Raw genomic sequence first — 15223 nt, forward strand, 5'->3', positions numbered from 1 at the left:
ATAGCTTGCGTAGTTTAGACCCAGCTCCCAACCCAAATTTGAGAATAGATTAACGGCGATATTTTTTTTATCGCGCGATAAGAGTTTCACGTTAACGCAGCACGTTAACGCCGATAACGGCCCACCACTACTAAAAACAGAATGTATGCCTTTTAAAGCCACACTACAATAAAATAGAAGCACATAACTACAAACAAAAAATATAACTATAACAAAAATAAAATCATTAAAATATGTTGATAAAATAAAATGCATTATTTTTTGCATTCCACTGAAAAAAATTTGCAGAACAGGTAATAAATCTGAATTACTGGCCCAAACGTATCAACCATAAAAATCCTCACTGTTGAGCCCTGGCAAGTGTGACAAACTCTCTTCCCAGCATGCCAGTATTAGAAAATCCACAGGTACATAACGCGAGAGCACAGTTATCGATGTTAATGCGCTGGACGTTTTGTTCACGCTTCACAGCAAAGGTTACAGATCTTCTAACTGCGAGGCTTTTACAACCGACTAGTGAGCACTTCTTTCTCCATTACCTGCACTCTCATTTGCCTTGCCTGGCAGGATAATCAGCAGCCCATGCCGGACAACATGACACGCACACACACACACACACACACACACACACACACACACACACACACACACACACACACACACACACACACACACACACACACACACACACACACACACACACACACACACACACAGCTCTCGGTTCTAGCGAGCAGGCGTCGTTTAAAGGCTTTTTGCTGTGCCCTCTGAAGCAGCATGGGCTCTCTTTAATGGTGCATTGCTCCTGGAGTCCCCGCCGTACCCATGTGTATCTGCCAAGGTCTGGTGTCTGTCTGCTGCTGGGGTATTTTTGGAGGTGTGGTGAGCATCATAAATAATGTACCTGTAAATGATACGCGTCTGGTCTCGCTGACAAATGGAGCAAAAAGGAGGGGGAAAAAGCGATTTAAGAGGGCAAGCCCCATCAAGACATTTTCGCCCTTTGGTAGGAAGAAGAATTGCGCCGACTTGCACCCAGGATTTCATAATGGCGGCATAAAACTGCACCGGAGACCGGCGGCATCTATTCCCTAGCGCTCAGTTTGAAGATGCTGATGAATCACATTATAGAAGCGGGACTGGTGCCAGTTCTAGAAATGATGGGGGATGAGTTGTTGCAAACAAATGATGTTTATATATATTTGTATATCAATGGTGTGTGGTGTACAAGAGGCATCAGTGGTGTGTAAAACGATGTACAAGAGGCATCATTGTGGAAAAATATATTTCTCAGCTTTTATTTACATTTGAACAAAAAGTGGCATGTCCAAAATTATTCATACCCTTCTTAATAATGAATAGAAAAGCCTTTTTTGGCTATTACAGCAATCAAACGCTTCCTATAACTGCTGACCAGCTTTTTGCATGTCTCCACTGGTATTTTTGCACATTTATCTTTAGCGATGAGCTCCAACTCTTTCAGGTTGGAAGGTCTCCTTGCCATCACCCTGATCTTTAGCTCCCTCCACAGATTCTCAATTGGATTTAAGTCAGGACTTTGGCTGAGCCACTGCAAAACATTAATGTTTTTGTCTGCTAACTATTTCTTCACCACTTTTGCTGTGTGTTTTGGGTCGTTGTCGTGCTGAAATGTCCACTGGTGCCCAAGTTTCTCTGCAGACTGCCTTGATGTTGTTGTTGAGAATTTAGATGTATTGCTCCTTTTTCATGGTGCCATTTACTGTGATAAGTTTCCATGCTCCACTGGCTGAAACCCCCCCCCCCCCCCAAAACATTAGGTTCCCACCACCATGTTTGACAGTGGGGATGGTGTTCTTAGGGGTGAAGGCTTCTACTATTTACGCCAAATGAAGGCTTCATGATTGTGGCCAAACAATTCAATTTTTGTTTCATCTGACCATAAAACAGAAGACCAGATGTCTTCTTCTTTGCCACAGGTCCTCAGTGAGCTCATTTGTCTTAGCCATGACTGTCCACAAACCAACAGCACAAACCAAGAGCTTCTGTTTTTCACCTGTTGAGTTGATTAAAACAGCTGTTCCCAATGAATCAGGGTAATTAGGGTGCTTTAGAACAGCTTGGACTATTTGGAATGGTATAGAACTTTAGATTTTCCCACAGACTGTGACAGTTTGCAAAGGGTATGAAAAATTTTGGACATGCCACTTTTTGTTCAAATGTAAATAAAATCTGAGAAATATTTTTTCCACAATGCCTCTTGTATATTGTCTTATTATCTTTTGGGAGAAGCCTATGTCGTTTCCAGTCGAAAAAAACTTGCTGGTTGAATAAAAGTAAATTTAAGTCAGAATTTGCCAGGGGTATAAATAATTTGGGGCTAATGTGTCAGGAAAAAACAACAAGGAGATGGCATTAACATTTAAATAATTGATTGATAAACTAGTGTTTTCTTTGTTTTCTGCTTAAGAGATGAAGTTGGCGACACTGACTTGTCATCATACATGTTTCATACGGATTACATAATCTGAGAATATCGGTCATCCATTTGAATTGGTTCATTTTAGACATTTCACTCTCTATAGATATATTTTTCATGTCTGTAAGGCAAGTAAACACAGAGTTTTGAAGTTTCACGCTCAAGTTCACAGAGACTAAGGCAGCAGAAAGCGCATCCTGTTTGCTTTCATTATTTTACAAAAGCACAACGTTTCGTTGTTATTCTGAGAGCACACAAATAAACAGTCTTTACAGATTCAAAAGATGTATTACTTTTATCTGTATGAGTATAAGTGCAAGAGACCGCACCGGCACATCCATTTGTCATGCAGTGAGTGTGCTACTGTTCAGACACTTGAATAGCGCATTTTTTTCTAGGTTAACATTAGATTAAGCGCCATGTAAAGTTGCTACTACATACATCGTTTTGTCCTGTCCAATGTACTATATTTCCACATAGACCAGCCGTTAAGGATCTGTCCTTAACGGACTGCGTGACTTTGCCACTTCCTGTGGATTTTTTTTATTCTGCGACTAAGCGACTAATAAAATTTTGGACCACCAAGCCTCTTCTTGTCGACTGTTAGGGGACAGCCCTAGCCCTAGCCTTACGATTAACTATTTTTTTAATTTTTAAGATCATCAGTCATCAAAGCTCACAAAATATTGGTTAGAGACAAAGAAATTTACTTTAAACTTCACCAAGCTGACTACTCACTAAAACCTCCCACAGATCATGTTTTTAGTCCATTTCAAGTCTTATTTTGATGTAACAAAGTGGTTATATATATATATTTTTTTTACTTTTTTAAGTTAGTCTTCCCAATAACGCCATTATATTGTTCATTCAGACTTATTCACAAACACACACAAACACAATTTATCTGGGATTTATCTCACAAACCAATCACAGCCAATCATAACCAGTCATATCCAATCATATTTTGATAGAGGCATTGCCTCCTCTCACCACAGGTCTGTTAAAACTCAATGGGCTCTGTCACTGTTGGACAATTTTTTTTTTTTAGAAAAACAAGTAGTTTATATACTTATTTAATGTTATATTTGGTAATACTGCCGTTGTTTTATTTTTGTACTACGAATTATTTTCTCATCCTATATTTTGAGGCACTGCCTCCCTTGCCTCCACAGAGGAAATATATAAACATTTATATGTGCTGTACGGATGCACATTGGGGAAAAAACTGCCCATCTTTTTATCCAGCAGTGTTCTCCAGTTATCCATTAGTCTCATTTTCACACACTTTTTAAGTATCTCTCTTATGAAGCAGACAGCATATGCTGTCATTTGACTTTCCCTGAACTGTCGCATATTTCTTTTCCACTGGCCTAACTTCCTTCAGAGTGTTTTGGAGGCTGTTTTCTGAACTGAAGAGTGCTAAATTATAGAATGAAAATGCACTTATTGAAAATCTTTCTTACTGATAGATTAGACGGTTCATTAGATATCTCAGTCTCTGAAACAAGGTTGTTTGCCTGTTCAAAGCGATTGTGCTTTTACAAAACAACCTTGAGAATGTAAATAATCTAGAGTGCGGTGCTTTTGTGGTTAGTTTGTATAGTGTTTATAGCATGAACTTCTGCATTTAGATCACAGTGTGCAGGGCTGAAAAAAATCTGTATTTAATGTTGTTTTCTATCTATCTATCATCTATCTATCTATCTATCTATCTATCTATCTATCTATCTATCTATCTATCTATCTATCTATCTCTTCGAGGAGGCAAGGGAGGCAGTGCCTCCTCAAAATGAGAAAAAAAGCAAAAAATTACAAACAATTACAAAATATACCATTCAAAAGTGCATAAATTACTAATTTTTCCCCCTAAAGCATGTGGTGGGATTGGTGAGTTTGGTGGGGGGGGGGGGGGGGGGTGAGAATAAATGGGAGAAAGTCACTTGAGTCACAATATGATTGGATACGACTGGTTATGATTGGCTGAGAACATACCAGTCTTTTTTCCCCCTCAGAACTGGACTTTATAACTCGCAATTGCGAGTTTATATCTCACAAATCAGAAGTGCGTGTTGAGAGAAAATGAAGACTCTTATGTTCAGTCTTACATCCAAACACAAAACTCTGGGATTTCTTAAAAGACACTTTTGACATTACAACTGCTCGAGCGCCAAGAAGAGGACAATGTACAACCAAACACAACTCGTTGAGAACGGAAACAACGGCGGTAATGTAGGACTGTCAATCAGCGGATATAGGCGGGGCCTAAACAATGTGACATCACACTACTTTGACAATCAAAACCGCATGCCTAATGAGACTTAGATTTAATTTAATAGGGATTTAAAAAAGAAGGAGTGGGTAGACTTTTATCATTTTAGGGTGGTTGTGTTCACACACTGCCAACACACATTTACGTCCAAACACCATGTAAAAGTGGATTTTGCATAATAGTTGCCCTTAAAGGGACAGTTCACTCAAAAAAATTTAATGTGAGGTTTATCTGCTTACCCCCAGGGTTTCCAAGATGTGGGTGACTTTGTTTCTTCAGTAGAACACACAAGACGATTTTTAGCTCAAACTGTTGTAGTCTGTCAGTCATATAATGGCACCCACAGCTTTGAGAGTCAAAAAACCATAAACCCTGTGGCTTGTGACAATACATTGAGGTCTTAACACACGTAACAATCAGTATGTGCAAGAACCTGAGTATTTATATCATTTTTTACCTCTGATCCACCTCAATGTCCAAATGTCTTGAACGCGTTCACAACAGCCGCCATATGGTGCGTCAAAGTGCTCTGGCATAGTAGACGCATGCGCGGAAGCGATCTGTTGCGCTTATACGTCACTCATTGTTTATTCTGTGCAGAGAGATTGTGGGTATGACGGCTACTCAAAATGGTAATTACTTGTGGTTATCCTGATTGTTGCAACCGATTAAAAACTAAAAGATTATGTTTGCTTGTGCAAACTCATCTGGGAGTGTTGACTTAACACTGACTCCCAACTTTTGAGCCTGTTCAACTGAAGTTATGGTTGCTTGTTCTTCGTCACGCACCGGCTGTTGTGAACGTGCTCAGGACAGTTGGTCATTGCGGTGGATCAGAGGTAAAAAAAATATATAAATACTGTTCAGTTTCTTGCACAGACCGATTGTTTCGTGTGTTAAGACCTCAATGTATCGTCACGAGAAGCAGGGTTTAATTTGGTTTTGTCTGTGTATGTTTTTGGACTCTCAAAGCCATGGAGCCCATTGACTGCTGTTATATGACTGACAGACTGCAACGGTTTGAGTTAAAAATCTTAATTTGTGTTCTACGGAAGAAACAAAGTCACCTACATCCTGGATAGCTTGGAGGTAAGCAGATAAACATCAAATTTTTGGTTGAACTATCCCTTTAATATTCAATATATTGCCTAGTGTGACATTATTCCAAGTTACGAGAAAAGAGGCAAAAATAGTGTGCAAATTCAAGGCAAATACAGAAAAAACCTGGGGTTTATAAAAGCAACACGCCGACTAAATCGGAATTCTGACTCGTATTATGTCTAAGGATGCTCGTGCTGTAATCCATCCTTGGATTTTACATGTAATATTCATCAGGCTGAGTTTGCTCACTTGCCACAGAAAAACCTTGAGGTATTTTCAGGCCTGCCAAAAAGTGTGTCTGCGTGTGTGATGTAAGACTCGCAGGCAGTGTGTTAGGATGAGCTGGGTCTCAAAGCAGTTCTGGATGTAGTCTGTCGTAATCTCCACCCATCTGCTAGAGGAGCTGCTCTCCCCGCACAGCGCCCGGCTCTGGCCCGCCCCATCTGGGCTTTTCGGACACTCCAACGCACTACCCTGACCTGTGTGAACTCAGTTTGTGTGTGTCGGCAATACTGTGTCTGTTATATTGTACGTTTCTTAATTTTAGAGAGTGTCTCTAGGTCAAGTTTTACCTACTCTGTAGGGATCAAATGCAGCCACGAGGACTGTAAAACTTACATGGGGCAAAGCCAATTGCACCCATGAGAAAAATTGTTTAATAAACATTATAAATATACCTTAATGAAAACATTAAAGCAGAAAGGCTTCCGCATATGATTAGGGCACAGAAAACATTAGATGTTACCTAAAAGTGACATAACCTCCCTCTGGGGACATCCTCATTTGGAAAAAGACATTAAATTAATAAACTAACATAGTAGAAGCCAAGTAAACATGCATGCATGTGTGTATAAAGTGGATCCACAAATCTATTTTGTCCTTCATGTGTAAGAAGGTGAAACGACCAGTTTTTTGTGGCATGCTCACGCATGTAAGATGAAATATGTCCTCATGTGTCCTGAATATGACGGACGTATTGCGTGTGTGCATGAGTGTGTGTGGCATGGAGAACATGATAGCTTTAATGAGATGGCTGCATATGAAGGACTGTCATTAGTGCTGAGAGAGGCAGCAGCCTGGTGATTGCAGTGATTTGGCTTTGCTCTTTTTGACCTGTCCGACCAATCAGAACACCTCGAGAGCCCGCTTCAGAGCCCATGCAATCAGCCACCGCATTGGCCCACTTAGCAACAGCCGCCCAGAAAAACGGAGTACACATGTAAGAACAATGTTCTCCAGCAATCATATGCAACAGATGTGGCTGAAATAACACAAAATCAGCATTTAGTCACCCTCATCTCTTTCCCAACTTGTAGACGTAGATGTAGGTGCTGTTTATGCTGCACTTTTGCATAAAATGAAAGTCAATTGGGTGTGATATTGTCAAGCTCCAAAACTGAGGAGAAAAAACAACCAATAGAGCATTGTGCAAGCAACACCAAGGTCATGGGCTTGATTCCCATTTCCATGAGCTTGATAAAATGTATAACTTGAATACAATGTAAAGGGCCAATGGAATCACTTTCAGAATATTTTTTTCCCCATTGACAGCCAATCAAATTTGGTATACCTCAATCACTTATGACATATTCAGCAACTGGTCATTTACGCCACAATTGGCACGACGATTTGTGGAGAAGTGCAGTTTAAAAATTCCTCTGAATATTTCCTTTTGTGTTACATATGGGAAATGGGTTTGAGTATGATGGTGAGTAATCATGACAGATTTTTTTTTCTTGCAATTACTACTTTGCATCACAAATTCTGACTTTTTTTCAGAATTGCGTGATACAATTTCAAGATATAAACCTGCAATTTTTTAGAAATTAAATCAGAATTGCGAGATAAAAACTCAGAATTGCAAGGTTATATCTCACAATTGTGACTTTTTTTTATCAGAATTGCATGTTCATATCTATCAATTCTGACTTTTTTCTCAGAATTGCGAGTTTATGTCACAATTGTTACTTTTTTTCTCAGAATTGCGAGTTTAGATCTCACAATTGTGACTTTTTTCTCAGAATTGCGAGTTTATATCTAGCAATTCTGACTCAATAATGCAACTACGAGTTATTAAGTCAGAATTGTGAGTTATAAACTCACAATTCTGAGTATATATCAGTCTTTTTTCACCCTCAGAACTGGACTTTATAACTCACAGTTGCAAGTTTATATCTCACAATTCTGAGAAAAAAGACAGAATTGTGAGGAAAAAAGTCAGAATTGCAAGATTCAAACTCAGACTTACGAGACAAAAGTCAGAATTGTGAGGTACAAACTCATATTTGTGGAAAAAAAAAGTAGTCAGAATTGCAAGATTTAACCCTGTTTCACAGACAAGTCTTAAGCCTAGTCCTAGTCTAAATTGTAAGTCTGAGCTGTTTCAACTAAAAAATACTTGCACTGACTGATCTTAAAATATATCAGTGCCTTTGTTTTGTCTCAAGATGCACACCTAGTAATGTTTTTTCTAAGGCACATCTATAAAAATTACTTAAATGTCTTAACTGAACTATGGCCTAATTCTGGTTTAGGCTAAGTCCTATCTATGAAACCAGACCTTAAACTCAGAATTCCGAGAAATACATCAGAATTGTGACATTCAAATTTGTATTTGTGAGGAAAAAAGTAAATTGCGAGATTTAAACTCGGATTTACGATAAAAAAGAATTGTGAGATGCAACTTTGTATTTGTAAGAAAAAAAGTCAGAATTGTGAGATCCATATTGTGAGATACAAACTCACATTTGTAGAAAAAAAGTCAGAATTATGAGATTTAAAGTCAAACTTACAAGAAAAAAGTCAGACTTGTGAGATAAAAAATTATATTTGTGAGAAAAAAGTCTGAATTGTGAGATTCAAACTCGGAGATACAAACTTGGACCCTGGACCACAAAACAAGACTTAAGTAGCATGGGTATATTTCTAGCAATATCCAAAAATACATTGTATGGATCAAAATTATCCATTTTTCTTTTATGCCAAAAATCATTAGGATATTAAGTAAAAATCATGTTCCATTAAGCTATTTTGTAAATTTCGTACCGTAAATATATCAAAACTTAATTTTTGATTAGTTATATGCATTACTAAGAACTTCATTTGAACAACTTTAAAAGCGATTTTCTTAATATTTAGATTTTTTTGCACCCTCAGATTCCAGATTTTTTAAATAGTTGTATCTCGACCAAATATTGTCCTTCACACTTACGACTGATTTTGTGGTCCAGGGTCACATTTTTGAGAAAAAAAATCAGAATTGCAAGATTTAAACTTGGACTTATGAGAAAAAAGTCAGAATTTTTTTATCTCGCAATTCTGACTTTATAACTCTCAGTTGTGATTTTATATCTCACAATTCTGAAAAAAAATTGCGAGTTTGTATTACATAATTCTGAGAAGAAGAAAAAACTTTTTTTTTATTTTTTATTCAGTGGTGGAAACAGGCTTCCATAGTGAACAGTTCCTTTAAACAACCTGGAAGCAATACCAGTGATTCTCTGTAGGGTTAATGGTAGATGTGATAAAGTGTCTTAGAAAGAGAAAAAAACAAATAGAAACGCTCGCTATTCAATCTGACTTGTGTTTTCCAAACTCTTTAGTCTGTGATAGAGGAAAACAAGTTTCATCAACCTATCTTCAGTCTTCCCGCTTGATACAAACGGATAAACCATTATGAGAATGGCAGGCTGAAACCCTGTCACCTTTGTCCATGCCTTTCGCTAAGGAAAAAAGCAAGAAGAGTTTGTTTCTCAAGGTGATTGTAGCAGTGATAAGGGAGCAGTTCTTATTAGGGGTGACAGCAAAGGGGCTGTGGCGGCAGTACTGACTGGATAACCTTGTGCCTGCTCGCCCTTCTGCGCCAGGCTCCTCTGCCTTGCCTCGTCGGGGACACAATCTGCTGGCTGGAATTACCTCGCAGCTGGAGGAAAACTAAACATGATTTCTGACCTTTACTTCTTGTGTTCAACAGTAACCTTTGGTGGTCCGCTTGCACAGACGGCCTGAAATGAATTCCCGACCGCTGCGTGTGCGATTACGTGCATGTTGAGGCTGAGAATGACGAGAAAATCAGCGGTTGAAAGATGTTCCTTCACTTGTCGTCCTCTGTCTGGGAACCTGCTAGCTTGAAATGTTAATTGAAGTCAAATTGCTTCTACGGTGTTTGGAAACCTTAAGATGCAAGGTGTCTTATTTCTGCTCCCCGAAATGTAGCCTCTAAATCCAAACTTCAAGAGATATTTTACTCGAAAATTTTAACTCTGTCATTAATTACTCACCCTTATGTCCTTCTAAACCTGTGAGACCTTCGTTCATCTTCAGAACATAAGATATTTTTGATAAAATCTGAGAGCTTTCTAACCCTCCATAGATTGTTAAAATAGTCCATGTGACATCAATGGTTCAACCATAATTTTATGAAGCTACAAGAAATTATTTTGGTGTTCTTTGTGAACAAAAGGTATTCTCAGGTCAGAAAGCTCTCAGATTTCATCAAAAATATCTTAATTTGTCTTCCAAAGACGAACAAAGGTCTTACGTGTTTGGAACGACTGACAGAATCTTAATTTTTGGTTGAACTATCTCTTGAAATTATATATTCATGGAGCAGATGTCATGATACACTGTATCTTGAGTTACTTTATTTCTTCTATCTGGTAATGCTACTGCAAACATTGATACTCTGTTAGAAACGATATTTCATGGCATTAGCCATGTGCATATATCTTCAAGTAAAGCTTTATTCTTAGTCCAGGTATATAGTTGACTCAAAGAATACTAGGTGGATGGGTTTTTAAATATGTAACTTAGTCTATGCTTGTGTGTAAAGAGGATTAGCATATATTTTTTCAGAAATTTGGACCAGTCAAGTGTAATCAAAAAGGAGTAATCTGGACCTCTTTTTTCACTTTTCTGAGGAAGAGCTACAATTACTTCTGCCGTACTCGTTGTTTTCTGCTTATTACAAGCTTATTTTGCCAAAAACAGCTTTTAGCATGCAAGATAGCATGCGTGTGCTGTTGAACGATGGTTTCTTCTGATGAACTCAATATTCCGCAGTGCTCACCCCACTCACTGACACACTCCACATCTACCCCTGACTGTCACATCCGAGCAAATTCATGCAATCGTGCCCACAACCCTTTAGACTGGAGATAATGCAGGCATGGTGAAGTGCGACTAAATCTTAACCACAAGTGGAACCTAGCAGTTAGTCAAGGCGCTGAGGGGAAAATTGGCCTGTTCCATTTTGGTTGAGAGGTTGAGCATGTGCATGTTTTTCAATGTGTCGAAGCACAAGATTGTGGCGAAATTTGACGTAAATTGGAACATGGACTATTTTAATGACGCCCTTACTACTTCTAGGCCTTGAATGTGGTAGTTGCGTCACTGTCTATGCAGGGTCAGAAAGCTCTTACAGGGTCTTACAGATTTGGAACAACACAAGGGTGAGTACTTAATGTTAGAATTTTCATTTTTTGAGTGAACTATCTTTTTAATTCCAAATGTAAGGCAGGATTCTAAAAATGTCCGTGATATGAACAAAACATGAATTGTTTCCATTAACCAAGTTTTGGAAAATCCATATACTATACTGACTGGTCTATGTGAAGTACTTCTATGTTATTTCTAGGCTAGAAGGGAAAATTAAAGGAGAAGTTCACTTCCAGAACAAAAAATTACAGATAATGTACTCACCCCAACGTCATCCAAGATATTCATGTCTTTCTTTCTTGAGTCGTAAAGAAATTACGTCTTTTTGAGAAACACATTTCAGGATTTTTTCTTCATATAGTGGACTTCAATGGTGCCCCGAGTTTGAACTTTCAAAATACAGTTTAAATGCGTCTTCAAACAATCCCAAATGCGGTTGTAAATGATCCCAGCTGAGGAAGAAGGGTCTTATCTATTTTGAATTGAGAGCAAAAAAGTGAAAGCTAGCAGTTAGTCAAGGCGCTGAGAGAAAAACTGACCTGTTTCATTTTAGTTGAGAGGTTGAGCATGTGCATGTTTTTCAATATGTGTTGAAGCACAAGATTGTGCCAAAATCTTTATTTGACATCAATTGGAACATAGACTATTTTAATGATGGCCTTATTACCTTTTGTCAGTTGCGTTGCGGACTACACAGGGTCAGAAAGCTCTCGGAATTCATCAAAAATATCTTAATTTGTGTTCTGAAGATGAACAAAGGTGATGAACAAAGGTGTTTGAATGACATGAGGGTGAGTAATTAATTACAGAATTTAAATTTTTGGGTCAACAATCCCTTTAATTCCAATTGTAAGACAGGATTCTAAACGTTTCCATGGACCAAGTTTTGGAAAATCCATATACTGTACTGACTGGCCTATGTGGAGTACTTCTATGTTATTTCTAGGCTAGGAGGGAAAATTAAGACATGAAACCTGCCATTGGGATGATTCCACTAAAAAAGACAAGATGGCTGGTGTTGGGGGCATCTGCTCAAGGGGGTGGAACTTTGGGGGGGGGGGGGGGGGGGGGGAGTAGAAGATCAAAGTGACTAAAGCTGATTTATCCTGTGTTAGGGCTCAAATGCCTCTGAGAGGCATTGAACAGCCCTTCAAAAAGCAATAGCAGCCACCTTTATATCCAGCCTGTGCCAGTCATCAGGCCTGCCTGTGAAGCAAAATCAATCTGTTTCATATCGGAGATACCAGGGGAGAGGGAGAGAGAGTGTGTATGTGAGTGTACAATCTGTCCCCAAAGCTCTTTTTAATGACACATGCTGCATAACAGAGCAAGGATAGAAAAGTGTTCAATAAGGCAAACATGCTGTTATCTGGAGATGAGGACTAATATAAAAAGGCTCAGATGGTACAGAGGGAGTTGTCAATCAAACACGCTTTAATTTCTATGTTCAAATTCCCTTCCTTTTCTCCTCAGCATGGACACACTTGGTTGGGCAGAAGTCCTTTAAATTCTCTCTAACAAAACAGCTTTGGAACAGGAACCACCCAAAGAAGCCACAGAGCCAAAATCATGTTGCTGGCAATGGCTACAACCACTTAAGGCGTCCACATAAATTCAAAAATGCACACTGTTCGTTTAGTGATAACCCACAATATTCATTTAAGTAGGCAGCTTGTCAATCAGGTGACCCGTCCAGGAGATTCTTTCTAATCCACGACCGCATGCAGATTGAAATGATTAAAAAAAAACATCTAGAAGAACAATTTAATCACATTAGCTCTATAGACTTAATAACCACTGACAGAAAGCCCTTGTGGGGAAGGTTCCTTGAGGTTTAGAAGGTCTTTCCTTTGTTTTTCTTTGAACAGGTGTGGTGACCTTTCAACCACTTAATGAGATTACAAGCATAATTAGAACTGGAGCCACTGAGGGTCCCAACAGTCAAGCCACTTGAACTCGAGAGAATAACCAGTGTCCATCTGGGTGCCACCTCGGAATTAGAGAAAGTAACGTAATTAAGTCCTAACGCATGGATCCTCAACTACACTAGGGACTAGAGGACATGCCCAAGAAGAAGAAGCAGCATTAGCGCATATAGCTTGCCTAAAGCAGTAGCATGTCTGTCAAAGCGGGACACTCTAGGATTGGCCTAGGGGTGGGAAAGAAATCCCCGGCAACCATTAAAGTCACAACGGTGTTGGATTGCTCCTAGGGTGCTACTCTGAGCTGTTCATTTAGGATGATGTGCAACTATTGGGCCTGACCTAAGCACACTCTCCATCTCCAACATGGTCACCGAGAGGAAGGCAATAAGGGACCCAAGGAAACCCAATGGGCGCCTAGGGAGCGCTAAGGCTGGCCACTCACAGGGAAGTCCAAAGACAGCAAAGTGTCAGAGTCAATGCGAACACACACCTCTACAATGGCAAAATCAATGGGGTTTTATGAGGCATCAATCTCCTCCACAAAGGCCTGCTTGTCTACTGCTGGGATGGACCATTGGATGTGGGACTCTGACAATCACCATTTTCCAAAAATTGCCAGGGAAGGCTTTTTGAGATTTTGTTGTCCCATGCCTGGTGGTTTATCTCATTTCCTTAAAGATTCTTAAGTCTGCCAGGTGGTCAAATTGGGAGCATTTTTTAAAAAGAGAGTAAGGGTTATTGCAGAATATATTCTTAATTGTCCGTTTAGATCAGGGTTGCCCAAACTTGGTCCTGGAGGGCTGGTGTCCTCCAGAGTTTATCTCCAACTTGCCTCAACATACCTGCCGGGAAGTTTGTAGTATGTCTAGTACAAGCTAGATTGGCTGGCTCAGGTGTGTCTAATTGGGGTTGGAACTAAACTCCACAGGACACCAGCCCTCGAGGACCAAGTTTGGGCACCCTTGGTTTAGATCAAGGAGGGGCAACTCGACTCTTAGAGGGCCACTGCAGATTTTAGTTCTAAATCTAATAAAACACACCAAATTTTCAAGTAAGACTGAAGACTTTGTTCAGGTGTGTCTGATTAGGGTCTTCTAAAATCTAAAATCTGTAAAAAAGTAGAGTGCCAATCCCAGAGCTAGAAAAAAATCTGAAAAAAAAAAAAAAATCTATGGGGTTTTATGAGGCATCAATCTAATCCACAAAGGCCTGCTTATCTACTGCTGGGATGGACCATTGGATGTCAGACATTCACCATTTTCCAAAAATTGCCAGAGAAGGCTTTTTGAGATTTAGTTTTCCCATGCCTAGTGGTTTATCTAATTCCCTTAAAAATTCTTAAGTGTACCAGGTGGTCAAATTGGGATGTTTTTGTGTAAGTGTAAGGGTCACTGAAGAACATATTCTTAATTTCCGTTTAGATCAGGCATGCCTACTGGCTTCAACACACCTGCTGGGAAGTTTCTAGTATGCCTAGTAAGAGCTTGATTAGCTGGTTCAGGTGTGTCTAATTGAGGTTGGAGCCAAACTCCCCAAGAAACTGGCCCTCCAGGACTGAGTTTGGGCACCCCTAGTTTAGATCAAGGAGGGGCAACTCGAATCTAATCAAACACACCAAATTTGTCAAATAAGACTGAAGACTTTCTTCAGGTGTGTTTGATTAGGGTCTTCTAAAATCTAAAATTTGCAGAGCAGTAGCGTTGCCAATCCCAGCGCTAGAAAAATACCTGTTTTGCTCTCTTTTACACCTTTCCAAGTTCAATAAATCCTCCACCACAGGATGTTTGCGTGGGTGATTCCAATAGACGGATCTATTTACAGTAAACAGCAGTTCACATGCTAGAGACCCAGAGTTAAGGGTCTTGGCAAGTGTCCTGCAACATAATTGATTGTTAAGCAAGTTGTGCATCCTCTGCTAACCTCACTCTACCTTCCCCCCACTCTACCTTCCCCCCAACATCTATCCCTATGGCATTTACACCTTTTGTTTACAATATGCCCCTTGATTTGACCAGACATCAAGTTGGGGGTCTG

The 15223-nt window shown here is 39.4% G+C and overlaps 1 protein-coding gene across 1 annotated transcript in view; it reads right to left on the reverse strand.

The window, feature by feature from the left end:
• Nucleotides 1–15223, reverse strand: part of celf5a (cugbp, Elav-like family member 5a) — a 327723-nt gene that overhangs the window by 122193 nt on the left and 190307 nt on the right. The window lies entirely within an intron of this gene.

This window comes from Garra rufa, chromosome 7 (assembly GCF_049309525.1).
Source record: "Garra rufa chromosome 7, GarRuf1.0, whole genome shotgun sequence".
NCBI classification, from domain to species: Eukaryota; Metazoa; Chordata; class Actinopteri; order Cypriniformes; family Cyprinidae; genus Garra; species Garra rufa.